Consider the following 13,401-nt stretch of genomic DNA (forward strand, 5'->3'; position numbering starts at 1 on the left):
AATCTCATTCATGAAGAGACATAGCAGAATTATCCCTAATAGATAAAATGTCCCAAATGCCTATCCACTGATGAGTGAAAAAGCCAAGAGTAGAATAGCCAGACACGAAATATTATTTGTCGATATAAAGAAATGAAGCATCAAGATATGCTACAACATCGATAAACCTTGAAAATACTATGCTAAGTGAAAGAGGCCAGTCACAAATGGTCACATTTTATGGTTCCATTTATATGAAATACCCAAGGTAGGCAAACCCATAGAGACAGAAAATAGATTGATGGTTGCCAAGGGCTGGAATAAGGAAGAGTGGGGAACAACTGTTAATGGGTTCAGGATTTCTTTTGGGGGTGATGAAAATGTTCTAAATTTAGATTGTGGTGGTAGTTGCACAGCTCTGTGACTATATTAGAACCATTGAATTGTACATTTTAAATCGGTGAATTATATGGTATGTGGGTTATATATCAGATGTTTTTATAAGATGCAATCAGAAGAATGTATGTATTCTGCTGCAGGTTTTATAAAGTTCAAAACCAATCAGCTAAACAGTATGTTGTCTAGGGTAGTATGTATACCCATGTGATAAAACCATGAACATATAAAGGAGGGAGAGATCTGAAAAAGAAAGAAAAAAAATCCAACCCAAAGTGGTGGTCATTACCATTAAGTTTCACATGAGGTTCATTATAGAACCACTGTGCTGGGGAAGTCCCATTTTCTTAGACTGAGTGATGGATTTATTGTCCTGCTTTGTTTCTAATATTTACAATTCATTTCTAATTTTAATAAATGCTTATTACTAAAAGTTTTGTTTGTATAAAATACTTCATAATGAAATTCCATACAGCCTTCTCTTTTGTTTTGAAGGAGATGGAGCAATTGACATTAGTGGAACAGTGTATGTTTATATTGTTCCTTTTACTCGAGAGACTGCTAGGGATAGACAAAGGGTGATGTCATGGAGAGACTGTTCATTGCTTTCTAAGCCTAGTACATTAATGAGTCTTTGGTTGTACAAATATGAAATGTTTTGGATTAGAAAAAAAGAGAGGATGCATTTTTTTTCTAAAAATGTAAAGTTTTTAAAAACTTTTTTGAAAGGGAGGAGGCAGAGGAGGAATAGACGAGCATGAGAGGTGAGAGAAAATAACAAAGAAGAAGACGAGTGGGCATATTGCTTTTATGAAAATGAATATCTGATACTCTATGTAAATGATGTTTTCCTACCACTTAAATGGCTCCCAGTACTAAGGATGTTAAATTAATCCTGCTATTCAACAAAGACTTTGTGTAATAAGTAAGTCAGGACATTTTGATGTTTATATTTTTAGGAAATCATGAAAAGGACCATGTTTTAAGAGTGGTTGATGTGTGACAGAGAAACAGTGTCTCAAATAACATAGAAAGATAATTGATTAACTAATGTAGAAGTGCATAAATTAAAAACAAAAACAAAACAGGAGTCCCCAAAATGCTGAGGCCTCTAGGTTTCTGCCTTGTTAAGCACTCTGTTGAGGTTACAAGCAGTTAGTTGATCCTAATGCTGTAATTTCCAGCCCCGTGATGGATTGTTTGGTGGGAATTTCAATTGAATCTTAAAAGATCATATGACCCTGGGTTAGAAGATTATTCTTCCTTCCGAAGTGTTCCTAGTGACCTCTTTTATTTGTGTTTCTATTTTTAGATACCCACTTTTCAAAATTGTTAAAAGGTTACATGATATTTTAAGTAGCTGCTCTAAGGTTGTTACACGCTTAGCTAAATTGGTTCTCATCAGCATTAGCACCTTAATGAACACATTCTCTATAGCCCAGCCTTAATCAGAACGTTTTTATAAATTAGAGCAATGATCAGCTATCAGGCTTTATGTGCCTCCCTCAGATACTGAACTTAACATCCCCGGAGGAACAGTCCAAACCACATGGTTGTTTGTGCATCCAAAGTCTTAGATTTCATAACACCATGCTCCCCATCAACAAACATGACACACAACACCCACTGCCCATCCTACTATCTTCATAAAATATCTGGTGATTCTAAAATTAACATTTATATTTTTTTATTTTACTCTGGGAGTATTTTCGGGATAAATTCTGTTACAATGCTTTAGATAACTGGTGTCATCCTTGGATGTCTAAAATCTGATTTGGGGAATCACTGTTCTAATCAGTTGTGCACCCACTTAGCAGTAATCTGATCTAAACTCAATTCTCCTAGTCTTTGATGAGCTCTCATGTGAAGCCAAATCTAAATTCCCTCAAAGATAAATGTTTCATTTGCCCTTTTTCTGATCAGAGGAGCCCTCACAGAACTCCAAGGGTTTATGAAGATGATTACAATGAGCTTGTGATTTCAATCAATTGCTGAAATGCCTTGGGATATTTTTACCCTGTGAACTGTTTTTGCAAAGAGAGGAAGTTTCATCTAGAAGAAAAATCATTTAAGGCAACTTTGGGTTTAAATGTCAGATTTTTTCACTGGAATCTCCATGCTGTATGGTAGAAAGAACTCTTAAGAGCTGTGTTTCTAGAACACTAACCTCAATTGTACTATTAACTACTTCAGTGAACCTAGACAAATTATAAGGATCTAAGAAGATACTCATCTTGTTTATAAAATGTGAAACTGGATGATCTCTACTATCTCTTCTAAGCCTTAATATGTAATGATTCCAAAAGTAGATTTGGACCCCTCTCTTCCTTTCTGCTTTTTCCATAATAAAGATATCCCTAATATTCATCTAAAGTTTTTTTCTTAAGCACTGTTTTCCTCAACCCACAACATAATATGATTTGTACCTTGCTCTGAAAACTTGCTTGAATAGCCTGATAACAGTATTTGCCAATCAATGATTATCTTTGATATCTAACAATATAATGAAGCCTATTGCATGGATCTAGATGTATTTCTTTCTTCAACTGTTTTTGTGATTTAGGAACTATTTTTTTTAAAATAATTACAGTGGTGCCATTGTATTAGTTTTTTTTTTTTTTTTTTTTTTTTTTTTGAGACTGGGTCTTGTTCTGTCACCTAGACTGAGTGCAGTGGTGCACTCATGGCTCACTGCAGCCTCAATATCCAGGACCAAAGTGATCCTCCTAACTCAGCCTCCCAAGAGGCTAGAACTATAGGCACACACCACCACGTCTAGCTAACTTTTTATTTTTTGTAGAGATTGGAGTGTTACTATGTTGCCCAGGCTGGTCTCGAATTCCTGGACATAAGCGTTCTTCCCACTTCGACCTCCCAAAGTGCTAGGATTACAGGCATGAGCCACCATGCCTGGCCTGTTGTATTAGTTAATCTGCAACATTAATTCACAATTTTAAAAAGCAACTATGCAAAGATACCCTGGTATAAGTAGATAATTTTCAAGAAATGGCAGACCTGATTATTCCCTTGAAGGTCATGAGGATAAAATCTAGTTGAAGTTTCAGAGCAACCTAAAATTCCATTTGTATCCCCTGAAATTAGGAATGTGCTCTTTTAACTAACTTTTTTGTTTTAATTGTACAGAAAAGCAATGTGTTACTTCAAAGGTATTTAGTCATAGTAAAATCCAGTTTAGCTATTAAAAAAGAAAATTTTCTTTTCTCTCCCTGCACTGGAGTGTTCATAAAGAGTCTACAAATATGGTCCCTTATTTTGTGTGTGTCCCAAATATAACTGGCATAATTATCTTCATATTTGTCTCACTAAGCATTACATTCTTCTGCGATTCACTGCAGTGTGACACTGGCCCAGCAGTGAAATCATTCTCTGTGATACAAAGGGAAAAAACATGATTCTGTTCTAGTAGTTTTACGTTTAAGTCTATGGTTACCAATTGAGAACATTGCTTTGATGTATAATTAATCTCACTGAAATCTGGTGTTTTCTACTTTCTCATAGAAAACTAGTAATCTGCATTTGCGACAGGCCCAGACATTCCACCAAACCCAGGGTCCACATTTATCTTGAAGGCTTGCATTGTTCCCTGCAGTCCTGGGGAGAGCAGCACACTCTCCAGAAAGCGGCTCCCTGAGTGCTTGGACACTGCAGCTATAATAATAGTGGGAACTCACCTCATCCATCTCGCCTGTTCTCCACACAGTCACTGCCTCAAAAGCATTTAGTACCTTGAAAGCCAGGCAGATTCCTAGATCAGTGGCCTCTTCCACCTGAGTTGTTGTAGTTGTCATAATCGTTTTATCTGGGATTTGTGTGGGTTAGAGGTAGGGACTACATTCACAGGGTAAAATGGAAGACCTGTGAATTGTTTCTTTTTTTTCTTTTTGTTTTTTTGTTTCTGCAATGCTAACATTTTAATCTCTTCAGAATTATTTCCAAGCACTTTAAATATTGAGAGATAAAGAGTTCATTGTTTTCCGCATCTTGAGAAAATCTATTTTCTGCCGTCTAAGAAATGAGATCAATTAACCAGGAGGGATACATGCTTATCTCATATATGCTAGTTTCCTCCGAGTATTCAAATGCCTCCCCTCATTAAAAAAAAATGGCATAGAAATACCCAGTGTGTTTCAGTAAGTGTCATCCTTTGATATATCTGATCTTTGGGTACCCTCTGTGACTCCATCTGCTGTAGGCACACAGTCTTCCTCCTTGACCCTGTCTATAATGAATGCGTAAATGACTGTTTGTATCCATCATGGGTCAAAACTTTCTGTGCCTTTGCTTCTGCTCTCATCACATTTTATAAGGGGGTTCTCTATGTAATGGAATGTCACTTAGAGAAAAGATTTTTTAAAAAATGACACGTATCGCTTGTACTCTGATACATCAAATGGTAAAAACAGTAGGCAGGCTTTTTGGTTTTGTTTTTTTTTTTCTCCTTGTTCCAAACTGAGACTTTTATGATTTTCCCTAATCCTTTTACCTTCAAGTACTTCCAGATTGATTTCCTTGTCTGGCCAGTGCTGTATACAGCAGGTGATCCAGTAGGGATTGTTTTTATTTGAATTATTTTTATGTGATAATAATCATTGTATTCCAGAGCTCCTTCCTGAAAGATGGGCATCTGTCGCAGTCAGTTCAGACCACTATAACAAAAATTCTGTAGACCGAGTGGCTTAAACAAGAGAAACTTATTGCTCAAAGTTCTTGGGGCTAAGAAGTCCATGACAAAAGTACTGGAAGATTCTGTGTCTGGTGAGAGCCAGCTTCCTTGTTAGCAGATGGCTGTTTCTTCTTTGTGCTCTCACATTAGGGAGAGCAGAATGAAAAGAAGCTCTCCTGTTTCTCCTGTTTTCTTTTTTTTTCTTTTTGACTCTCACTCTGTCACCCAGGCTGGAGTGCAGTGGCATGATCTCGACTCACTGCAACCTCTGCTTCCTGGGTTCAAGCGATTCTCCTGTCTCAGCCTTCTCAGTATCTAGGACTACAGGCATATACTACCACTACCAACTAATTTTTATATTTTTAGTAGAGATGGGATTTCACCATATTGGCCAGACTGGTCCCAAACTCCTGACCTCAGGTGATCTGCCCTCAATGTACTGGGATTACAGGCGTGAGCCACCACTCTTGGCCTCTCCTGTTTCTTCTAAGGGTACTAGTCCTGTTCATATGGTCACTACTCTCATAACCTAATTAATTTATAAGGGCCCCACCTCCTAACAGCAGCAAATTGAGCATCAGATTTTCAACATTTTAATTTGGCAGTGGGAAGGGGAAGGATACAATATTTAATCATTAACAATGCCCAGTTAAGTTTATCATGAATTCTAGAAACAACTGGTTGGTTTTTTTTGTTTTTTATTATACTTTAAGTTTTAGGGTACATGTTCACATTGTGCAGGTTAGTTACATATGTATACATGTGCCATGCTGGTGTGCTGCACCCACTAACTCATCATCTAGCATTAGGTATATCTCCCAGTGCTATCCCTCCCCTCTCCCCCCACCACACCACAGTCCCCAGAGTGTGATATTCCCCTTCCTGTGTCCATGTGATCTCATTGTTCAATTCCCACCTATGAGTGAGAATATGTGGTGTTTGGTTTTTTGTTCTTGCGATAGTTTACTGAGAATGATGATTTCCAATTTCATCCATGTCCCTACAAAGGACACGAACTCATCATTTTTTATGGCTGCATAGTACTCCATGGTGTGTATGTGCCACATTTTCTTAATCCAGTCTATCATTGTTGGACATTTGGGTTGGTTCCAAGTCTTTGCTATTGTGAATAATGCTGCAATAAACATACGTGTGCATGTGTCTTTATAGCAGCATGATTTATAGTCATTTGGGTATATACCCAGTAATGGGATGGCTGGGTCAAATGGTATTTCTAGTTCTAGATCCCTGAGGAATTGCCACACTGACTTCCACAATGGTTGAACTAGTTTACAGTCCCACCAACAGTGTAAAAGTGTTCCTATTTCTCCACATCCTCTCCAGCACCTGTTGTTTCCTGACTTTTCAATGATTGCCATTCTAACTGGTGTGAGATGGTATCTCATTGTGGTTTTGATTTGCATTTCTCTGATGGCCAGTGATGATGAGCATTTTTTCATGTGTTTTTTGGCTGCATAAATGTCTTCTTTTGAGAAGTGTCTGTTCATGTCCTTTGCCCACTTTTTGATGGGGTTGTTTGTTTTTTTCTTGTAAATTTGTTTGAGTTCATTGTAGATTCTGGATATTAGCCCTTTGTCAGATAAGTAGGTTGCGAAAATTTTCTCCCATTTTGTAGGTTGCCTGTTCACTCTGATGGTAGTTTCTTTTGCTGTGCAGAAGCTCTTTAGTTTAATTAGATCCCATTTGTCAATTTTGTCTTTTGTTGCCATTGTTTTTGGTGTTTTGGACATGAAGTCCTTGCCCATGCCTATGTCCTGAATGGTAATGCCTAGGTTTTCTTCTAGGGTTTTTATGGTTTTAGGTCTAATGTTTAAATCTTTAATCCATCTTGAATTGATTTTTGTATAAGGTGTAAGGAAGGGATCCAGTTTCAGCTTTCTACATATGGCTAGCCAGTTTTCCCAGCACCATTTATTAAATAGGAAATCCTTTCCCCATTGCTTGTTTTTCTCAGGTTTGTCAAAGATCAGATAGTTGTAGATATGCGGCGTTATTTCTGAGGGCTCTGTTCTGTTCCATTGATCTATATCTCTGTTTTGGTACCAGTACTATGCTGTTTTGGTTACTGTAGCCTTGTAGTATAGTTTGAAGTCAGGTAGTGTGATGCCTCCAGCTTTGTTCTTTTGGCTTAGGATTGACTTGGCAATGTGGGCTCTTTTTTGGTTCCATATGAACTTTAAAGTAGTTTTTTCCAATTCTGTGAAGAAAGTCATTGGTAGCTTGATGGGGATGGCATTGAATCTGTAAATTACCTTGGGCAGTATGGCCATTTTCATGATATTGATTCTTCCTACCCATGAGCATGGAATGTTCTTCCATTTGTTTGTATCCTCTTTTATTTCCTTGAGCAGTGGTTTGTAGTTCTCCTTGAAGAGGTCCTTCACATCCCTTGTAAGTTGGATTCCTAGGTATTTTATTCTCTTTGAAGCAATTGTGAATGGGAGTTCACTCATGATTTGGCTCTCTGTTTGTCTGTTGTTGGTGTATAAGAATGCTTGTGATTTTTGTACATTGATTTTGTATCCTGCAACTTTGCTGAAGTTACTTATCAGCTTAAGGAGATTTTGGGTTGAGACAATGGGGTTTTCTAGATATACAATCATGTCGTCTGCAAACAGGGACAATTTGACTTCCTCTTTTCCTAATTGAATGCCCTTTATTTCCTTCTCCTGCCTAATTGCCCTGGCCAGAACTTCCAACACTATGTTGAATAGGAGTGGTGAGAGAGGGCATCCCTGTCTTGTGCCAATTTTCAAAGGGAATGCTTCCAGTTTTTGCCCATTCAGTATGATATTGGCTGTGGGTTTGTCATAGATAGCTCTTATTATTTTGAAATACGTCCCATCAATACCTAATTTATTGAGAGTTTTTAGCATGAAGGGTTGTTGAATTTTGTCAAAGGCTTTTTCTGCATCTATTGAGATAATCATGTGGTTTTTGTCTTTGGCTCTGTTTATATGCTGGATTACATTTATTTACTTGCGTATATTGAACCAGCCTTGCATCCCAGGGATGAAGCCCGCTTGATCATGGTGGATAAGCTTTTTGATGTGCTGCTGGATTCGTTTTGCCAGTATTTTATTGAGGATTTTTGCATCAATGTTCATCAAGGATATTGGTCTAAAATTCTCTTTTTTGGTTGTGTCTCTGCCCGGCTTTGGTATCAGGATAATGCTGGCCTCATAAAATGAGTTAGGGAGGATTCCCTCTTTTTCTATTGATTGGAATAGTTTCAGAAGGAATGGTACCAGTTCCTCCTTGTACCTCTGGTAGAATTCGGCTGTGAATCCATCTGGTCCTGGACTCTGTTTGGTTGGTAAACTATTGATTATTGCCACAATTTCAGCTCCTGTTATTGGTCTATTCAGAGATTCAACTTCTTCCTGGTTTAGTCTTGGGAGAGTGTATGTGTTGAGGAATTTATCCATTTCTTGTAGATTTTCTAGTTTATTTGCGTAGAGGTGTTTGTAGTATTCTCTGATGGTAGTTTGTATTTCTGTGGGATCGGTGGTGATATCCCCTTTATCATTTTTTATTGTGTCTGTTTGATTCTTCTCTCTTTTTTTCTTTATTAGTCTTGCTAGTGGTCTATCAATTTTGTTGATCCCTTCAAAAAACCAGCTCCTGGATTCATTGATTTTTTGAAGGGTTTTTTGTGTCTCTATTTCCTTCAGTTCTGCTCTGATTTTAGTTATTTCTTGCCTTCTGCTAGCTTTTGAATGTGTTTGCTCTTGCTTTTCTAGTTCTTTTAATTGTGATGTTAGGGTGTCAATTCTGGATCTTTCCTGCTTTCTCTTGTGGGCATTTAGTGCTATAAATTTCCCTCTACACACTGCTTTGAATGTGTCCCAGAGATTCTGGTATGTTGTGTCTTTGTTCTCGTTGGTTTCAAAGAACATCTTTATTTCTGCCTTCATTTTGTTATGTACCCAGTAGTCATTCAGGAGCAGGTTGTTCAGTTTCCATGTAGTTGAGCGGCTTTGAGTGAGATTCTTAATCCTGAGTTCTAGCTTGATTGCACTGTGGTCTGAGAGATAGTTCGTTATAATTTCCGTTCTTTTACATTTGCTGAGGAGAGCTTTACTTCCAACTATGTGGTCAATTTTGGAATAGGTGTGGTGTGGTGTTGAAAAAAATGTATATTCTGTTGATTTGGGGTGGAGAGTTCTGTAGATGTCTATTAGGTCCACTTGGTGCAGAGCTGAATTCAATTCCTGGGTATCCTTGTTGACTTTCTGTCTCGTTGATCTGTCTAATGTTGACAGTGGGGTGTTAAAGTCTCCCATTATTAATGTGTGGGAGTCTAAGTCTCTTTGTAGGTCACTAAGGACTTGCTTTATGAATCTGGGTGCTCCTGTATTGGGTGCATATATATTTAGGATCCCTTTACCATTATGTAATGGCCTTCTTTGTCTCTTTTGATCTTTGTTGGTTTAAAGTCTGTTTTATCAGAGACTAGGATTGCAACCCCTGCCTTTTTTTGTTTTCCATTTGCTTGGTAGATCTTCCTCCATCCTTTTATTTTGAGCCTATGTGTGTCTCTGCACGTGAGATGGGTTTCCTGAATACAGCACACTGATGGGTCTTGACTCTTTATCCAATTTGCCAGTCTGTGTCTTTTAATTGGAGCATTTAGTCCATTTACATTTAAAGTTAATACTGTTATGTGTGAATTTGATCCTGTCATTATGACGTTAGCTGGTGATTTTGCTCGTTAGTTGATGCAGTTTCTTCCTAATCTTGATGGTCTTTACATTTTGGCATGATTTTGCAGCGGCTGGTACCGGTTGTTCCTTTCTATGTTTAGCGCTTCCTTCAGGAGCTCTTTTAGGGCAGGCCTGGTGGTGACAAAATCTCTCAGCATTTGCTTGTCTGTGAAGTATTTTATTTCTCCTTCACTTATGAAGCTTAGTTTGGCTGGATATGAAATTCTGGGTTGAAAATTCTTTTCTTTAAGAATGTTGAATATTGGCCCCCACTCTCTTCTGGCTTGTAGGGTTTCTGCCGAGAGATCCGCTGTTAGTCTGATGGGCTTCCCTTTGAGGGTAACCCGACCTTTCTCTCTGGTTGCCCTTAACATTTTTTCCTTCATTTCAACTTTGGTGAATCTGACAATTATGTGTCTTGGAGTTGCTCTTCTCGAGGAGTATCTTTGTGGCATTCTCTGTATTTCCTGAATCTTAACGTTGGCCTGCCTTGCGAGATTGGGGAAGTTCTCCTGGATAATATCCTGCAGAGTGTTTTCCAACTTGGTTCCATTCTCCCCATCACTTTCAGGTACACCAATCAGACGTAGATTTGGTCTTTTCACATAGTCCCATATTTCTTGGAGGCTTTGCTCATTTCTTTTTATTCTTTTTTCTCTAAACTTCCCTTCTCGCTTCATTTCATTCATTTCATCTTCCATTGCTGATACCCTTTCTTCCAGTTGATCGCATCAGCTCCTGAGGCTTCTGCATTCTTCATGTAGTTCTCGAGCCTTGGTTTTCAGCTCCATCAGCTCCTTTAAGCACTTCTCTGTATTGGTTATTCTAGTTATACATTCTTCTAAATTTTTTTCAAAGTTTTCAACTTCTTTGCCTTTGGTTTGAATGTCCTCCCGTAGCTCAGAGTAATTTGATCGTCTGAAGCCTTCTTCTCTCAGCTCGTCAAAATCATTCTCCATCCAGCTTTGTTCCGTTGCTGGTGAGGAACTGCGTTCCTTTGGAGGAGGAGAGGCGCTCTGCATTTTAGAGTTTCCTGTTTTTCTGTTCTGTTTTTTCCCCATCTTTGTGGTTTTATCTACTTTTGGTCTTTGATGATGGTGATGTACAGATGGGTTTTCGGTGTGGATGTCCTTTCTGTTTGTTAGTTTTCCTTCTAACAGACAGGACCCTCAGCTGCAGGTCTGTTGGAATACCCTGCCGTGTGAGGTGTCAGTGTGCCCCTGCTGGGGGGTGCCTCCCAGTTAGGCTGCTCGGGGGTCAGGGGTCAGGGTCCCACTTGAGGAGGCAGTCTGCCCGTTCTCAGATCTCCAGCTGCGTGCTGGGAGAACCACTGCTCTCTTCAAAGCTGTGAGACAGGGACATTTAAGTCTGCAGAGGTTACTGCTGTCTTTTTGTTTGTCTGTGCCCTGCCCCCAGAGGTGGAGCCTACAGAGGCAGGCAGGCCTCCTTGAGCTGTGGTGGGCTCCACCCAGTTCGAGCTTCCCGGCTGCTTTGTTTACCTAAGCAAGCCTGGGCAATGGCGGGCGCCCCTCCCCCAGCCTGGCTGCCGCCTTGCAGTTTGATCTCAGACTGCTGTGCTAGCAATCAGCGAGACTCCGTGGGCGTAGGACCCTCCGAGCCAGGTGCCGGATATAATCTCGTGGTTCGCCGTTTTTTTAAGCCGGTCTGAAAAGCACAATATTCGGGTGGGAGTGACCCGATTTTCCAGGTGAGTCCGTCACCCCTTTTTTTGACTGGGAAAGGGAACTCCCTGACCCCTTGCGCTTCCCAAGTGAGGCAATGCCTCGCCCTGCTTCGGCTTGCGCACGGTGCGCGCACCCACTGGCCTGCGCCCACTGTCTGGCACTCCCTAGTGAGATAAACCCGGTACCTCAGATGGAAATGCAGAAATCACCCGTCTTCTGCGTCGCTCACGCTGGGAACTGTAGACTGGAGCTGTTCCTATTCGGCCATCTTGGCTCCTCCCGCCACAACTGGTTGTTTTTATAGTTGATATTATATATCATCATTTGTCAATGGAAAAAAGTCATTTGTAGGTCTCAGTTTTCTTTTGTAGTTTTTTATCGCAGGAATTGTATAATATTATAGGGAGGAAATGGTAATGTAGCATATATCTAGAGTTTGATGAGCAACTCGTAATGCTGTTTGTCAGCTTTCTCTGACACTGTTATGCCATTGTTTCCATCCTACTGTCAACTTTAAACACTGTCTAAACACAGATTTTAATGTCTTTTAATGACATGATATTGTCTTCGTATGTGGGTACTAAGTGTGCTTATTTGTAATTTGTAGTTATGATGTTAAATTCTAACACTAATGTGACATCCACTATAAACACTGTCACTGGTCTCCTGTTTGAGAAACCTTGTGTTGATGGTTCTAGATGTACTTAAAGATCAATTGAAAATAAGTTACGTTTACTCTGGTCTTCTGCTTGAGAAACTTTGGGTTGATGGTTCTACATTTACTTCAAGATCAATTCAAAATAGCTATGTTTACTCATTTATATAAAATGGTATCCAAAAAGTATTCAGGGCCATTTTTAAGTAAAGGTACTACAGAATAGGTCCTTCCTGGGATATACAGTGTCTTTTCTCTAATTTAATATTTGAAATGCTCAAAGATACTACATTTGATCAGGAAAGCCCTGTAGTCAAACTTGTTTTAATATATATTTGGGCTACAAAAAAAGATTGAGAGATAGGAGAAAATATATACATATATATAGTGTAATGATATCAACATCCATTTTTTTCTTTCCCTTTCTGTGCCTACTTACCTAACATGAAAATTTTGAAACTCTCTGAACTCCCACATATTTGCTCTAGATGTTACCTCTGTTAGGGAATGTCTCATTCCTCTTAGGGCACACTGACCCATTTGATTGATGGTTTAATATCTTCCCCTAAAGTACCAAGTAATGTTGGTTGGTTCTTTTAATTTCAAAACCTGTACAGTAGTAATACAGGTCATTACCCATCTCCTGACCCAGACCCTGGGTGCCAACAAAATTAAGTGCTTGCTATAAGCCATGGATACCTGCAAGCTATCAACCTATTGATGATAAATAGCAAACTATAATGGCCTAGCAATATGCACGTGATTGTCTGATTCCTATTCATTTGTACATGGAGGAAGGGTGCTGAGATAACTAAATAATTAAATCACATAATGCAATTAAACTTACTCTATTACAGTGCTCTTCTCCCCGTCATTCTTCTTGCTGACAGTATGCATACCAGGCTTCACCTCAGTACAATTAAGCTGATTAGGTAGTACTAAACAGCTCAAATATGTAATAGGCTTTTTGTTGTTGTTGTTGTTGTTGCTGTTTTTTTTTTAATTTTTTTTTAAGCTCCGTAAGTCAAATGCCAAAATCTTGAGGTACAACAGCAGATCTTCCAGTGATGTACATAAAGCTCTTTACCAAACACACTACGGCAAAGGCAGGTAGCCTTAACCTTTCAAGAGCATCCAGGTCTCTAGAACTGGTTACTGGGTTGTAATGTTAGATATTGCTTTGTAAGGAAAAAAAATACGTAAAATATTCAGGCATTTCCTAGAGTGCCATTGTGTAGACTGGGCTCTTGCTCTAGCAGTTTCTCCCTCACAGAC

General features: G+C 39.0%; 1 protein-coding gene across 7 annotated transcripts in view; it reads left to right on the forward strand.

Annotated features, from left to right (window-relative positions):
- UNC5D (unc-5 netrin receptor D) overlaps positions 1-13,401 on the forward strand; it is a 557,242-nt gene that overhangs the window by 283,060 nt on the left and 260,781 nt on the right. Inside the window, exon 1 of one of the 7 annotated variants that reach the window (XM_055116454.2) lies at positions 11,411-11,494. The exons of the other annotated variants lie outside the window; for them this stretch is intronic. The gene's annotated coding sequence lies outside the window, so the exon portion shown is untranslated. Of the gene's footprint in view, positions 1-11,410; positions 11,495-13,401 lie in introns of those variants that run through there. 7 annotated transcript variants of the gene reach the window in all.

Source organism: Pan paniscus, chromosome 7 (assembly GCF_029289425.2).
Source record: "Pan paniscus chromosome 7, NHGRI_mPanPan1-v2.0_pri, whole genome shotgun sequence".
Taxonomy (NCBI): domain Eukaryota; kingdom Metazoa; phylum Chordata; class Mammalia; order Primates; family Hominidae; genus Pan; species Pan paniscus.